This window comes from Saccopteryx leptura, chromosome 5, assembly GCF_036850995.1.
Source record: "Saccopteryx leptura isolate mSacLep1 chromosome 5, mSacLep1_pri_phased_curated, whole genome shotgun sequence".
Taxonomy (NCBI): Eukaryota; Metazoa; Chordata; class Mammalia; order Chiroptera; family Emballonuridae; genus Saccopteryx; species Saccopteryx leptura.
The window spans coordinates 88,950,821-88,967,806 of NC_089507.1; positions in this window are offsets into that span (position 1 = coordinate 88,950,821).

The window sequence follows — 16,986 nt, forward strand, 5'->3', positions numbered from 1 at the left end:
CACACATGAGAGACCTGTGAGCTTCAGGCACAACTATTACCGTGGCTGCTTCTCACTCATCTGCAGATAATTCTGCCAAAGACAAGGCAAGACTTTATTAGAGACTCTGGTGCTATCTTAATATCACTTGAGAAACTGAAATAGGCAAAACGACTGGCCAACAGAGTAGAAAGCAGTTTCAGCTCTGGGTGGTTGGCTCCATGCATGAAGCGTCCTCCGGGCTCACCCAGGTCACAGGTTCTGTTCCCCAGTCAGAACATAGGGGAAAAGCAGCAGTCAATGATTGCACAACTCTCTCTTTCAATCAATCAGTGGGAAAATGTTTTTAAAAACAGAAAGCAGTTTCAAGAGTTATAAAAGTGTGCTATATTTTATTCTACCTTTCAGCCATTTAAAAATTGTGTTTAATACTCTGATACAAAGTTTAAAGAAATCGTCATGTGTTTATGTGTAAAGATAGATTATTTTATGTTGACAATAAATTTTTAGGATTATAGAACAAGTAGGAATACTAGCCAGCTGCTTTAACTCATTACCCCTAATACTTTTGGTTAGCACAATATAAATTCCTTTTAATAGGTGCAAAATTTAATGCAGGTTTAATCCTAAGTGATCTTTTCCCAGTTGACTGTTAGGAATCTGGGCTCCTCGCATCCTGGGGTTGTCTTCCTGGAGTTCTGACGTAGCCACACGGACAAAGGAGAGCGAGCACAGGCATCCAGACCTGGGACCAATGGCATCCCATTACATATTGATAGTAACATGGCTCCAACTGAACTGCAAGAGAAATTGCAGAACGTATTTTTTCAATATGCCAAAGAGGAAACTGACAACTTCCAATGAAAAACCTAGTATTATCTTTGCCATGGCCTTGCCAGTGAATTTAATATTTACTGCCAAAGAGAAAACTTCACATAATTGACATCACTAAAAAAAAAAAATCATTGTCTTTTGTCTTTCTTCAAAACTCACTCAGTCAGTGATTTTTATCAAACAGCAATTCTATATATTCATTGGGAATTCTTAACATAGAGCTCGCCCAATTAAATTATAAAATGCCTTGTCTAGCATGTGGTACACGTGGTAAGTGTTCAGCAAGTATTGATTGCCTCCTCAAGGCAGAGATTTACTGCTAGGAATTAAATGCTCCGTACCAAGGTTGTTCTGTGTGGAGGGCAGGCTACTGCAACACTAGCATTAGCATTTCCCATTCCTAAACCAGCTCTGACATGCTGCGTTTGAATCACTAATCTCAATTAAGCTTTTATCTAAGTATTTGAGCAAATTCAAAGTTGCGTAAAATACTCTTGCATCCCACTGCCATGTGGGGGAAGTACTACTTAACATTTTCACCTTTCATAATAAAATATTAACCTACTTTTCTGGTCTCTAAAACATGGATGTGCTCTCAAACAACATGGAAGAACAGTTCTTTAGGCAAAACTTTAGTGATAATAAAAATTCTTGTTAAAATAAATATTAATGGAAGCCAGTGCTAGACAGGGGTTGTGATATCCATCAGCTCCTCTGAATTTCCCAAACATAACCTTGGATCAAGTTAATCTCTTGGAACTCAACTGACTACCTGGAAGAGTCTTCTCTTACTGTGTTGGACTTTCAGCTTTTATGACTGTGTTACAACATTAAGTTAAATAAAATCTGCCCGTGCTCATTTTGGAAGACTGTTGAATATGTTATCTGATGTATCTATATTTATCTCATAAAATAAGTTGTTTCTTACATTATTTAGGGCCAAGAAAAGATTTGCCTCCTGAAAAATTTTTATGTCTTCTATTTTCTGATAAAAATTTACTGTATTTGCTTCTTTTCAAAAATTGGCTGCCAGAAAACTATGGAGACAGCAAAAAGGTGAGTAGTTGCCAGGGGTTAATGAAAAGGAGAGACGGATGGGCAGAGCACAGAGGGTTTTTAGGACAGTGGAACTATTTTTGTGTATTATACTGTAGTGATGGATACATGTCATTCTACATGGGGAACGGTGACAATGGTGAGGCTATGCATGAGTGAGGACAGGGGGTATATAGGGAATTTCTGTCCCTTCAACTCAATTTTGGTGTGAACTTAAAACTGCTAAAAAAAAATCAAGTCTTAAAATGTTTTTAAGCCCTGGCTGGATAGTTCGGTTGGTTAGAGCAGCATCCTGAAGGGTAGAGGTTGCTAGTTTGACCCTTAATTAGGGTGCATGCAGGAGCAGCTCAATGTTCCTGTCTCTTTCTTTCTCCCTTACACTCTCACTGAAATCAGTAAATAAAAATCTAAAAAGAAATGTTTTCTAAAATGAAATAGCATATGTATTTTGCCATTAATTTTCCCCAATAATTTAAATTTTGTATGGCAGTTGTGTTTCTTACTTGAAATTATTATTATTGTTTTAATTTTATTTATTTATTTTTTACAGAGACAGAGAGTGAGTCAGAGAGAAGGATAGACAGGGACAGACAGACAGGAACGAAGAGAGATGAAAAGCATCAATCATTAGTTTTTCATTGTGCATTGCAACACCTTAGTTGTTCATTGAATGCTTCCTCACATGTGCCTTGACCGTGGGCCTTCAGCAGACCGAGCAACCCCTTGCTGGAGCCAGCGACCTTGGGTCCAAACTGGTGAGCCTCGCTCAAACCAGATGAGCCCGCACTCAAGCTGGTGACCTCGGGGTCTCGAACCTGGGTCCTTCCGCATCCCAGTCCGACGCTCTATCCACTGCGCCACCACCAGGTCAGGCTCTTACTTAAAATTATTGATAAAAATGTATATATATAATATGCATATATAATATACATACATACAGTGGTGCCTTGAGATACGAGCAGACCAACATTTTTTTAAAGATACGAGCTGTGACTCGATCTCTATTTTTGTTTGAGATCCGAGCAAAATTCCGAGATACGAGCACAAGTCCTGCAAGTGAAAGTGCCGAAAGTGCAGCCAAAAAGGCAAAAACCGGTGGTGATTAAATGAAAAACACGTAATATTAAGCTTAGGTTAAGTTTAAAGTTAAAGTGCATTTTTTTACAATTAAGTTTTTGTGGTTTCATTTTATGTAAAGAAAGTGCAGTCTTAGTTTTGTTTAAAGTAAAGAAAATGCAGTTTTAGTTTACATTTGGTGTTAAGAAAGTGCAGTTTTAGTTGACGTGTCTACAGTGCCTGCATCCCTTCCTCCCTCCCTCCTCCTCCCTCCCTCCTCCTCCGCCATTCACCTCCATTGGTAACACTTGTATGTCTCCAAGGTAAGAACACAGTACTAAATAACACTTTTTTCTTTTATTTCATATATTTTGTTATGCGTTGGTAAAGTATACATGTGTGTTTCTTAATTAAAAACATGTCTTTTTTCCTAATTTAGGATAGTTTGGGGATGTTTCACAGGGCTGGAATGCATTAAATCTATTTCAGTTATTTTAAATGGGAGAAATTTGTTTGATATACGAGTTGACTGACTTATGAGCTTGGTTACAGAACGAATTAAACTCGTATCTCAAAGTAGCTTTGTAATATATATATATATATATATATATTTTTTTATTTTTTTTTTTTTTTTTTTTCAAAGTAGCTAAAAGGAAGCACAGAGTAAATTCTGCCATGAGAGCTACTTTCATCTTAGGGTGGTGGATAGTATGTATGCTCTTTTTCTGCTTTCACTGGCCCTGATTTTCTACTGTTTTATGGTCTGAGGTTTTGTGGTATATTAAGAAATATATATTTGGTCTTTGTCCTGGTTCCTGGCACAGAGTTCCCAAAACCCTTGTAATTTCCCGAGTGAGAAGGGTGAGGGGAGTGACTTGTTATTCATGAGAAGGCCTTTTCAAGCATACCTGAGTTTGAGTGAACGAGGTAACTCTGGTGGGGGCCTAGACAGCTTCTAGGTGGGGGCTGGTTGCCAGAGGACCAACCATGAGCTTAGAGAGTTGGAACTGTCAGCCCCACTCCGAGAGCTTGGAGGAGAAGAGAAGTGCTGGAGATTGACTTCAGTCACCGATAGCCAGTGGTTTAATCAATTATGCCTATGTAATGAAACCCCCATAAATTCTCAAAGGGCTGTGTTCAGAGAGATGCCAGGTTGGTGAACGTATTTATGTGAGATGGTGGAGGAGGAACACTGGGCTCCCTCTTGACTGAATAAACTCCCTCTTTGAGGCCTGCTTTTGACTTCTCGCTTTCAATAAGATTCTGTAGTTGAAATTAACCTGATCACATGCTTAAAGGAAAGAATATAAGGTAATAACATCCTTTCTTAACATCATTTTCTACAACATAGTTGTTTTGACAATTAAATGATAACTAGAATATTTGCACAAGCATTAATTTATAGGCCATTTGAGTAACCACTGACCATGGAAAATGTCTTGTGACTACCTCGGGATCAATTACCGCCAGATGCTCGTCGTGGGACAACTGACTTTCTCCTCATTCCCAATCCCTATGTCCACCCAAGGCGCCTCTAGAAGAGATGCACCAGCTCCCCTCAGGGAGGTCAACTTCTCTTTTCTAGCCAACTCCCTGTGCACAGTTCTTTTCGTGAACTCCATCTGCTTGATCTTGTACTGAGTTTAGTGCTCATTTTCTATGACATTGAGACTCAAGAACCTGGCATTCAAAGTCTAGTAACACATGTGCCAGGAAGGGGCTGGGCAAGAGAAGACATGAAAGCTTCTCACCCCTTCCTGCACACGTTGACTTAATGCATCTCTTCCTTTTGGCTGTTACTGACTTGTATACATCACAATAAACTGGTAATAGTAAGTAAAGTATTTATTTTCCTGAGTTCTTTTAGCCATCTTAGCAAATATTGAAACTGATGAGAGGCTCATAGAAAACTCTGATTTATAGCTGGTCAGTCAAAAGTACCAGTGACAACCTGTCACTTGTGACTGGTGTGTCTGAAGTGGGGGCAGTCTTGTGGGACTAAGTCCTTAACTTCTGGGTATACACTTACTTCAAGCAGTTGGTATCATAATGAATCAGACTGTAGGACACCCTGCTGGTGTCCACAGGGAAATAGAGGGTTGCTTTGTATAAAAAACCCACACAGCCTGAACAGGTGATGGCGCAGTAGATAGAGCGTCAGCCGAGGTGCAGAGGACTCAGGTTCAAAACCTGAAGTTGCCGGCTTGAACTTGGGCTCATCTGGCTTGAGCACGGTTCACCAGCTTGAGCATGAGGTCACTGGTCTCTGGCTTCAGCATGGGATCATAGACATGACCCCATGGTCGCTGACTTGAGCTGATGGTCACTGGCTTGAGCCAAGGGGTCACTTGCTCTATTATAGCCCCCCAGTCAAGGCATATATGAGAAAGCAATCAATGAACAACTAAGGTGTTGCAATGAAGAATTGATGCTTCTCTCTCTCTCCACTCCAGTCTGTCTGTCCCTCTCTCTGTCTCATGTAAAACACACACACACACACACACACACACACACACACACATTTGGTATCAGAAATGTGAATAGGAAGAAACAGAATTTTATTATTCTTATTTTATATTGTCTTTGGTTGAAGTTATTCTCAAGTCCATTTTGGAAAGAAGCAGGGCTAAAACAAATTCAACAAAGAAAAAGATAAAAAGATAGTCTCTCAACTATTAATATTTAGGCTTGATCTAAAAGCTCAAGCTTACTTGTTTGTTATTTTATTTCCTATCACAGTTTTTTTTCTGCTTCTAACATTGATTGAGTTTTGTTCTCCATAAAAATTTTAAGTTTCTCATTGTACTATCTTTCCTATATATATATATTTAACTTACAATCTTTATGACAGTCCACTGTTGCCCCCTCTGTTCAAACAATAAAAACTGTCTTCATTAGAACAGTCTTTTCCTAAATGAAGATGCAGAATACAAGTCTAAGACCTAAAAACTACTTGTTAGAAAGTTCCAATGTAGAACTTAAGTCAGTTAAGACTACATTTGTTTGTTTTGTCCCAGGTAGAAAAATAAAATACCACACTATAAAGAGTTTAAGCTATATGTTTTATTGAATGAGCAAGGCCTTACTCCCCAGTACAAATAACCTGGAATGTAAAATGCATTGAAATTGAACAACTGGAAGATATTGGTAGGTTAGTTTTTGATTACAGAGTGTCCTTGTCCTCAATGTTGGTAAATGTGCATATTAACTAAAATTGATCTACAAAATAATCCATTAAGAAATTAAATCACTTTAGAGGTATTATCTCAGTTTTCTAAATGCATGTCTAGGAATACAGTATTATTTGGAAGAACTTTATTTAGAGAAAAATTAATGCAGGATAGCACTAAGGGTCTGAGCTCATTTTTTTTTTAAATTCCCTTCTTTTTTTTTTAATTTATTCATTTTTAGAGAGGAGAGAGAGAGACAGAGAGAGAAGGGGGGGAGGAGCAGTAAGCATCAACTCCCATATGTGCCTTGACCAGGCAAGCCCAGGGTTTCGAACCAGTGACCTCAGCATTTCCAGGTCGATGCTTTATCCACTGCGCCACCACAGGTCAGAACACTAAGGGTCTGACTTCACATTTAATCCCACTCTGAATAACACCAGCTGAGGTCTGACTAAACCTCCCTGGACCTCAGTTTCCATTCTATTATACATGAATACTAATGTATTATGTATATATACAGTGTGTCCGTAAAGTCATGGTGCACTTTTGACTGGTCACAGGAAAGCAACAAAAGACGATAGAAATGTGAAATCTGCACCAAATAAACGGAAAACTCTCCTGGTTTCATACCTATTCAGTGCAGTTCGATGTGGGCTCACGCACAGATTTTTTTAGGGCTCCTTAGGTAGCAATCCCGTATAGCCTCTACAGACTCGTCACTGACTGATGGCCTACCAGAATGAGGTTTCTCCACCAAACTGCCGATTTCCTTCAACTGCTTATCCCACTGAGTCATGTTACTCCTATGTGGTGGCACTTCATTATAAACGCGCCAATATTCACGTTGCACTTTGGTCACGGATTTGAATTTAGCGAGCCACAGAACACACTGAACTTTCCTCTGTACCGTCCACAACTCGACTGGCATGGCTGTGGGCTGCTCTGCTGTATACACGGTGTTACATCATCATTTGCGCATGCGCACATGCTGCCACATCATCCTACAGAAACTGGGAGGGATTTCCTTTTACTTGGTGCAGATTTCACATTTCTATCATCTTTTGTTGCTTTCCTGCGACCGGTCAAAAGTGCACCATGACTTTACGGACACACTGTATTTTTCAGTATATTATGATGTTTGAAACTATAAAAAATATTCTGACTGGAGAGAGACTGCCTGTTACTGGGATAGTTGATTCTCAGAGCAAAGTGCCCAGCCTGGGGCAAGACTTTGATATGCAGATTAACCAGTCCAGAGCCACACCTGTTATATCAGGCTGTGAACCTCAGAGGTGATATTCCTCTGCCTTCATCATTCCTGGGCCAGGTGCCAGACAATGAGGGAACACCCTGTAAGCCAATGCCAAAAACATGGTTCAAAGTAGCCAATCCTAAACCATTTACCCCGCCCTTCCTTGCCTGTCCCTCACCTACCCCTCCTGTCCTCTGCCTCCTGCCCACCCTGTTGTTCTCCACGCGGCCTGCATGGTGTGTGTTCTCCTGTCTCTAGGACCTGTGTGTATCTAAACTTTGTTTCTTTGGGCCACATCTGACTGATTATCTCTTAAAAAACTATAAAACAACCAACATGTGTCTTGAACTACTGTAAAAATATAGTGAATTAAAACAGAATGTCACCATTATAGCGCCTGGCGCAAAGAAAACTTTCAATTAATAACAGTCGTTAGGAAAAGTAAGTAACAAAGGAGGTATAATTCCAACATTTATGATCTGTATAGCAGCCCACACTCTGGCAAGTCTGAATATAAAGCTATGGAGTGTTTGCACCTCTGTATTTCCACAGCATCTGAGATAGAAAACAATGCTGGACCATTGCTGCATTCTTATGAACATGTTTTTTTGTTTGTTTTGTTTTTGCCAGAGGATTTCCTGTCTCTTGCTATGATCGAGGCTGGAAGCAGGAGCTTTGTTTTTCAACAACAGGTATGAATTCTGCCAACAGAATAGCTAATTTAAGCTTCTAGAGAGGGTGGGACTCACCTGTACTAGAGACAGAAGGAGTTTATTATTTTTAATGAAATAAAGATGGAAGGGACACATACCAACCCCAAAGGCGGCAAAGAATCCCCGGCTGGATTGGATGTCCCAGTCCAGTGTCGAGGAGCAGGGCCAAGTGCTCCCTGCAGGGGGCAGACGTCTTCTCAGCTCCTGTCCTCCCTGGTGCCATCAGCTCAGATTTCCTTATCGTCTACAAGAGAGGTCTGTTTATTTTTTCGGTAAATAACTTAACAGTTATCTGTTGCATAACTCTACGTATGCATACATAGAGTTTAGGACTTAGATTTTTTACTAAATCCTAGCCAATCTTTTTGGCTGTGGTTGAAGCCAACTTCATCTCTTGGAGTAATTTAATTTGGTTTTGCTTTCTTAAAAAATAAAAATAAAAACATAGATTATTGTCACCTTGTAGTTGCCTTTTTAGGTAATACATCGATCTATTTTATTCAGCAAATGTAATCCTGGGGTGGGGTGGGATAAAGGAGATGAAAACCTGAAAGTTCAGGAATAAAGGCTCCCAAGGACTGCAGTGACATCCTGGAAACTGAAGGTCCCTCAAAAGACTCCTCAAGAAGTACAAATGGCCAACAGATATATGAAAAGATGCTCATCTTCTTTAGTTATTAGAGAAATGCAAATCAAAACTGCAATGAGATACCACCTCACACCTGTTAGATTAGCTATTATCAACAAGACAGGTAATAGCAAATGTTGGAGAGGCTGTGGAGAAAAAGGAACCCTCATACACTGTTGGTGGGAATGTAAAGTAGTACAACCATTATGGAAGAAAGTATGGTGGTTCCTCAAAAAACTGAAAATAGAACTACCTTATGACCCAGCAATCCCTCTACTGGGTATATACCCCCAAAACTCAGAAACATTGATACGTAAAGACACATGCAGCCCCATGTTCATTGCAGCATTGTTCACAGTGGCCAGGACATGGAAACAACCAAAAAGCCCGTCAATAGATGACTGGATAAAGAAGATGTGGCACATATACACTATGGAATACTACTCAGCCATAAGAAATGATGACATCGGATCATTTACAGCAAAATGGTGGGATCTTGATAACATTATACGAAGTGAAATAAGTAAATCAGAAAAAAACAGGTACTGCATTATTCCATACATAGGTGGGACATAAAAGTGAAACTAAGAGACACTGATAAGAGTGTGGTGGTTACGGGGGGAGGGGGGAAAGGGAGAGGGAAAGGGGGAGGGGGAGGGGCACAAAGAAAACTAGATAGAAGGTGACAGAGGACAATCTGACTTTGGGTGATGGGTATGCAACATAATTGAAAGACAAGATAATCTGGACTTGTTGATCTTTGAATATATATATCCTGATTTATTGATGTCGCCCCATTAAAAAAATAAAATTATTTTAAAAAAAAGACTCTCAAAATATTGATAATATGATTTATAAACATGAAAGAAAATGTTGGTCATGCCATATGTGATAAAGATGTGGATCTCCTTAGGGATATTTGAGACCTTTCCCACTGACATACCCATGTCTTTAAAGTCCATTTTCCCACTAAAAGTTTGTTTTGCAAGTTCTTTGGATTTCTCCCTTATTTTTATAGAATTCTGTATACTGCTGAAAATATGAAAAGGGCATCAGCTATACAACAGAAACATAAGCAAGGGTTCTGCTTCTAGCTATGATGGAGGAGGATTTTTGAAGTAACTCTGTTTGAGAACCAGAAAAGCCATGTAGGTAGTCAGAAACTGGGTTCACAGGTATAAAAACATGAGGGAGCCCAAAGAAGTGAGCCTGCAATTGTCCTACTGTTCCTCATCAGGCAACTGCCTGTCTAAAAGTGGGAACCGAGAGGCTGGACCCTGCACAGAGCCTCAACAGATGCACGGGTTGGGGGAAGAGAAACTGAAGTCCAGAGCCTCCCAAGGAGACTGGGACCTGGTAAGCTCCCCAGGCGTTTAGTTGGAGTCCTGAAGAGGTCAACTCGAAGAGGAAGGATCTATAGGATACAGACCAGCCCTCACTAACACCAGGGCCTGATGGGGTAGGTGACCTGTGTCTGCTACTGCTCTGGTCCCGCTGCTTGCCAGAGGCAAACTGAACACTCTCTGGAGAAAAATAACATCACCTGTGGCCACAACTTATCCTGAATGTTTTATATCAAAGTCTGGCAATCCATTAAAAAGTATCAAGCAGATAAGATGAGGAAACGGAAAGAAAAACAGAAAATAATAGAAACAGGCTTGTAGGCAATTTAGATATTGGACTTAGTCAACAGAATTTGTGTGTTTTTTTTTTGTATTTTTCTGAAGTTGGAAACGGGAGACAGTCAGACAGACTCCTGCATGCGCCCGACTGGGATCCACCTGGCATGCTCACCAGGGGGCGATGCTCTGCCCATCTGGGGCATTACTCTGTTGCAACCAGGGCCATTCTAGTGCCTGAGGCAGAGGCCATGGAGCCATCCTCAGTGCCCGGGCCAACTTTGCTCCAATGGAGCCTGGCTGCAGGAGGGGAAGAGAGAGACAGAGAGGAAGGAGAGGGGGAGGGGTGGAGAAGCAGATGGGCGCTTCTCCTGTGTGCCCTGGCCGGGAATTAAACCAGGACTCCCGCACGCCAGGCCGACACTCTACCACTGAGCCAACTGGCCAGGGCTAGTCAACAGAATTTTTTAAAATTATGATAAATACATTTAAGAAATCAAAAGGCAAGATTTAGAATTTGGGCAGAGAATAGGAAATTAAAATAAAATATTTTTAAATAGAAAGGAATTTCTAGAGTTGAAAACACAATAACTGATATTAAGAATTCAATGAATGGGTTTAATGACAGATTAACACAGTTGAAAAGAATCAGATAAATCAGAATGATATCTCTAGGTTGAATCATGCAGAGGCATAAAAATGAAAAATACATAAAAGAGTGTAAGATACACATGGGACAGGTGAAAATATTTACTATATTTGTAAGTGTGAAGGAGAGAGATCAGGACAGAGAAAATGGGACAAAATAAATGTATAAAGAGATAATGGCTGAGAATTTTCCAAAAATTTTGAAAAATATTAAGCCACCAATTTAAAAAGCATCAAGAGCCCCAAGCAAAATGTCTAGAAAAATAAAAATAAAAAACCATACCTACCCAATACTGGTAAAACTAAAGACAAAATTTTACAGCAAGCAAAAGAAAAAAAAAAGACACAAGTGTATTAGCTGTGCCCACTTCCTTCCTCAAGTTGGTGCTTTAAGAGGAAAGTGTTGCCTGGGGCCTGTGTAGCGCATGTGCAATTGGACTGGTGTCTACTTTACTCCGTGCTTCTGTCTATTGTCAGCTACTTTGGGGAAATTGAGACAGCATTCCTCATTTTTAAAATTCTTAAAGCATTGGCCCTGGCCAGTAGGCTCAATGACAGAGTGTCAGTCTAGCGTATGGACTTCCTGGGTTCGATTCCCAGTCAGGGCACACAGAAGTGACCATATGCTTCTTTCCCTTCCCTCTTCTCTCTCTATTCCCCTCCCATAGCCAGTGGCTCAATTGGTTTGAGTGTGGCCCTGGGAGCTGAGGATAGCTGGGTTGGTCTGAGTGCATAAGCCTCAGGCACTGAAAATAGCTTGGTATTGGAGCATCGTCCCCAGATGGGGTTGCTGGGTGGATCCCAGTCCAGATTATACGGGAGTCTGTCTCTCTATTTCCCCTCCTCTCACCTAAAAAAATTTTTTTTTAATTATTAAAGCATTTACTAAATGACAGTATGTATTCATTTGGTACTTAAGCCTGCGTGCACTGTATATGTAACTAACTTTGAGCATTTATTATATGGTAGGCCTGTTACTATGTCCATCTTTAGATAAGCAAACCAAAGGCTTAGAGAAGTTAAGTAATTTGGCTAAGGTCATGAGGCTAGTAGAAAGGAAAGCCTGATTTCATGGCCCTTGGCTCCTAACCCTCTGTCATCCAGTGGAAATAGCAAACTGCCTGTGGAAGAATTCTGACTCAACACTCTAATAATCGTCATACTGCCAAGCCTTCTGCCTAGTGACTTCCTCAAATAATACTGACAAAAACAACCCCAACAATAACATCTGACTTTATGGAGCACATATAAAACATCAGGACTCATTACTTTTCACATCCTTCTCATGAGATGAGTCCTAGTATTATCCCATTTTACACATTTAAGCACTGAGGCCCAGAGAGCTTAAGTAACTTGTAAGGTCATACAGATATTAAGTGGTGGAACTGGAATCCAAAACTAGGTTATTTGGCTTCAGAGCCCGTTTGTAACCGTCACATTAACTGCTCTTACTATACTATAATTCATTAACAAGAGAGGTTGAGGGAGAGTGGTCTGTGTCCAACAGGACAAGTTTAGAAGCATCCTAATTGTGACTGTTAAAACAGCACACACCTTGGCTGTGAAAGACCATATTTGTAGGGATGCCAAGAAAAGGCAGATGACAACATAGGAAATTTTTAGCTATTCCATTTGGCTCTAAGGACATTATTCAGGCCCCGTGCAGTCACTTTTCTTCCCCACAAGATGAATTCTTGGCTCATCTATTTACCCCAATTGTTTTGACCAGATATTTTTTATTGCCCTAGCTTTGTATCCTCTCAAATTCATTTTACTCTCACCTTATACCTCAGGTTAAAAGGTGAATCTATTGGCTTTGTATCATAAATAACCCTTTGCTGAGTTCCTAATAAGTTGAGGCTTGACCAAAATGCTGAAGCCACCAGAGTTTGCTTAGCAATGTTTAGAAGGAGAAAAAGAACATGTCTACTCTTGGTAAATGTTAACGGATGCCAAGAAGCAAAGCTATTCAACTGCTACTGTTCTTCATCAAGAAAACGAAGCACCTTCACACTGAAAAAAGTAGGGTGAATGTTAAATGAGTCATAAATTTTACAACTCACTCTCTACAAAGGAACTGAATTACAACATATGATGGTTTAACTTTCTCTAAGGCCATATATATCTAATCCAATACTGCAATTAACAGCCAGTTTTAAATGTCGGTAGTCTCAGAAGAATGAATCCACAAATCTTGGGTGGAAGTATTGCAAAGATGTCATTACCAAATACTCCCTTGCTTTGAATAGAGTTAGACCTGTAGAATTTCTTTTAAAAATATGGTTTCTCTCTGTCTTATGGCTCATTCAGTCATAAGATCACAAACCCACTCTGGATATTCCCAGTAAAAGAGAATTTATTATATAGCAGCTCCTCGTCAAATTCAAGAGAGGAAGAACAGCCAAGCCCCATGGAGAATTAGACCTGGAAACTGAAGTCTTCAGAACACTCAGCTTTTCTGTGGAGCTGCATGCTCTCTTGCCCATGTGTTTTGGTTTCTCCTCCTTTGTCCATCCCCTCCTTGCAGACTGGCTCTATCTGTGTGCTGTCACGAGCATGGCCATTAGTAGCTGGTATGGTCTCTCATTCTATAGGACCTTACAGCTCTAGAGGCCACCAACACCTGACTCATAGCCCATGTCTCTCAGTTTAAATCTCAAGAGAAAAATAGTCAGGTTGGTGTGGTTCATGTACCAGGTGTCTGCCTTTTTTCTAACGAAGGAAGGTTGGGTTTGAAGCTCCAGATGGGCGAGGAAAAGGGGTGCTCTTAAACAAAAGAAAACTGGGGAGAAATCTGGACCCAGTTGTTCAGTGTCCAGGAATCTTTGGAATAACTTAAAGGACGACCAAGGATGAGTTCAAATAATTGACTTTGGGAGAAAGCCATCAGAAGAAAAAATTAGACACTTAATATATATGTAAATTATTTTGCACTCAGTGAGGATTAAGTTCATAAATTACCCTTATATTTTACTTATTTATTTTTATTTGTTGATTTTTAGAGAGAGAGGAGAAAGGGAGAGAAAGGGGGAGAGCAGGAAACAACTCCCATAAGTGTCTTGACCAGGCAAGGCCAGGGTTTCAAACCAGCAACTTCAGTAATCCAGGTTGATGCTTTATCCACTGCACCACCACAGGTCAAGCTCATCGATTACTCTTAACCAAAGAAGTGAAGTTCAAACATTGAAATAAAAGCTTTTAGTGACACATTTGAACATTAATAAAAGATTTTTTAGGGCAAACGCCAATAAAGTTCACATCTAAGATCCATATAATGTGATATATTAGCCAGAGAACATTCAATTCAGGAATATGCAATAAATAATTATAAGTACATGATTTTAAAGAAAAATGCCTCTTCATTGTGTTGTAGCTTGACAGACGGTATGAGAATTTCAGGAGAGTCAGCAGAAAGTAGCATTCTCCATTTTTCCTCTGACACCTTCACCTAACTGGGTTAGAGTTGACTTCTATATCAGAGTAAGTCCTGGACCAAGAAGTTTCTAAAGACCTAAGATAGTGGCAAAGTAGGTTGATGTTACACTCACCTTGACTCAGAACCAAACTGGTAGTACAACCAAAATACTGAAAATCAACTTGAATAACCAAATGAAGACTAACTGAAGAGAAGTCTTGTAGCCAAGGAGTTATAGAAGAGGCCACCTCAAGCCTCATAGAAAGGGCGGACACATGATAAAGGCTGGCCCTGCTGCCACATTCCAGAGGGATAGCTCAGGAGCAGGGACATCTCCTGAGGGTGAGGGCTGAGAATGAGATGTTGTGGGTTGGCCCTTTAAGAGAGCACCTGTGTCTCTAGTGGACTCCTATCTCCTCTGGACCAGGCTATAGAGGTTCAGCCAGACAAAGGGATTGTCAGTGACTGAGTTGTGTGGCTTTGCAGTGGGGGTCATTCCCCTACTTTCCTGTGAACCTGATTGGCAGTGCCTCCCTTGCACAGGAGATCCACTGGCCCCACACTCTGGGCAGCCAGCAGCCCTACCCTCCTGAATCCCAGTGGCCCCATCCTGCTGAACTCAGGGTCCCAGAAGACTGAGTGCAGGGCTCTAGAATGGGGGTCATTTTCCCCTCGCACATCTGACCAATGCAGAACCTTCTGTTCACATGACAAAATCTTGGTCTGTTTGAACCTGATAAACCCTGCTTGTCTCACCCTGATGACTCCCTGAGACCCCACCACCACCACAAAGGTCTGTGGGCACCTGGAGGGAGGGCAGCTAGACTTGGCATACCCTGGGACTATTACTGAGGGGACTCAGACCCAGCACTGGCACTCAGTTTGAACCTGTATCAAGCTGGTGAACACCACTCACCCTACCTGCTGACTCACTCACTGAGAACCCACCTCATGCAACTCCAGTAACCGCCAGAGGCTCTTTCAGTGACTAAGCCTAACAGGCAGCCAGCAGGAGGGGCAGATCTTGGCTTAGTGCTGATGGAAGCCAGCCTTGATGAGCAACTTGGTCCTTCTCATGTACACCCGGCCCAGCAGAGGCAGCCATAAACTGTGGACTGCTTTGGAGCTTGAAACAGGTTACCCAGAGCCAGTCATAAGCAGCATCTATTATTGACTGAAACCAGAGTTCCTGCCAAGACACCCCAGAATAGATACATGCAATGGCCAGCTTCAGACAACATCAGAGCAGGATCTTATTAGTTTCACACATGGTGTATCCAAAAGGAGATCTCAGCAGGCACTAAACCTTGCTGAGGCAAAATCCAGTTCATGTGATCAGCACCCACACAGCAACTTATACACTGTGGAAAGGGTTGATCCTCACAGCCAGCCAGCCTGAGGATCCTCCTCACATAGAAATGGGCCAAGAGCAATCAATTAGAAAAAAAATGAACAAATGGGACTACATCAAACTAAAAAGTTTTTGCACAACAGAGGAAACCATCAACAAAAGGGAAAGGCAGTCTACTGATTGGGAGAACATAGTCTCCAATGATATATCTGGTAAATGGTTAATATCTAAAATTTATAAAGAACTTACACAACTCAACATCAAAAAACCCCTCCAAATAATTCAATTAAAAAGTGAGCAAAGGACCTGAATAGACACTTCCCCGAAGAGGACATAGAGATGATCAATAGACATATGAAAAGGATGTTAACAGCACTAATCATCAGTGAAATGCAAATTAAAAAACAATGAAGTATCACCTCACACGTGTCAGAATGGCTATTTTCTTTCTTTTTTTTTTTTCTGAAGCTGGAAACGGGGAGGCAGTCAGACTTCCGCATGCGCCCAACCGGGATCCACCTGGCTCGCCCACCAGGGGGCGATGCTCTGCCCATCGGGGCGTTGCTCTGTCTCGACCAGAGCGACTCTAGTGCCTGGGGCAGAGAGAATGGCTATTTTTAATAAATCCACAAGCAACAAGTGCTGGCGAGGATGTGGAGAAAAGGGAACCCTCCTGAACTGCTGGTGGTAATGCAGATTGCTAGTTACTGTGGAAAACAGTATGGAGTTTCCTCAAAAAATTAAAAATGGATCTGGCTTATGGCCCCGCATTTCCACTTCTGGGAATATATCCAAAGAAACATGGAACACAGATTCGAAAGAATCAGTGCACCCTTATGTCCATTGCAGCACTATTTACAATAGCCAAGATTCAAGATTTGGAAGCCCAAGTGCCCATCAGTGGATGAGTGGATTAAAAAGCTGTGGTACATATACACAATGGAATACTACACGGCCATGAAAAAGAAGGAAATCTTACCTTTTGCGATGGCATAGATGGACCTGGAGATTATTATGCTTAATGAAATAAGCCATTTAGAGAAAGACAAATACCATATGACTTCACATATATGTGGAATCTAATGAACAAAAACTACAAATGAGGCCTGACCTGTGGTGGTGCAGTGGATAAAGCGTTGACCTGGAAATGCTGAGGTCATCGGTTCGAAACCCTGGGCTTGCCTGGTCAAAGCACATATGGGAGTTGATGCTTCCTGCTCCTCCCCCTTCTCTCTCTCTCTCTGTCTCTCTCTTCTCTCCCTCTC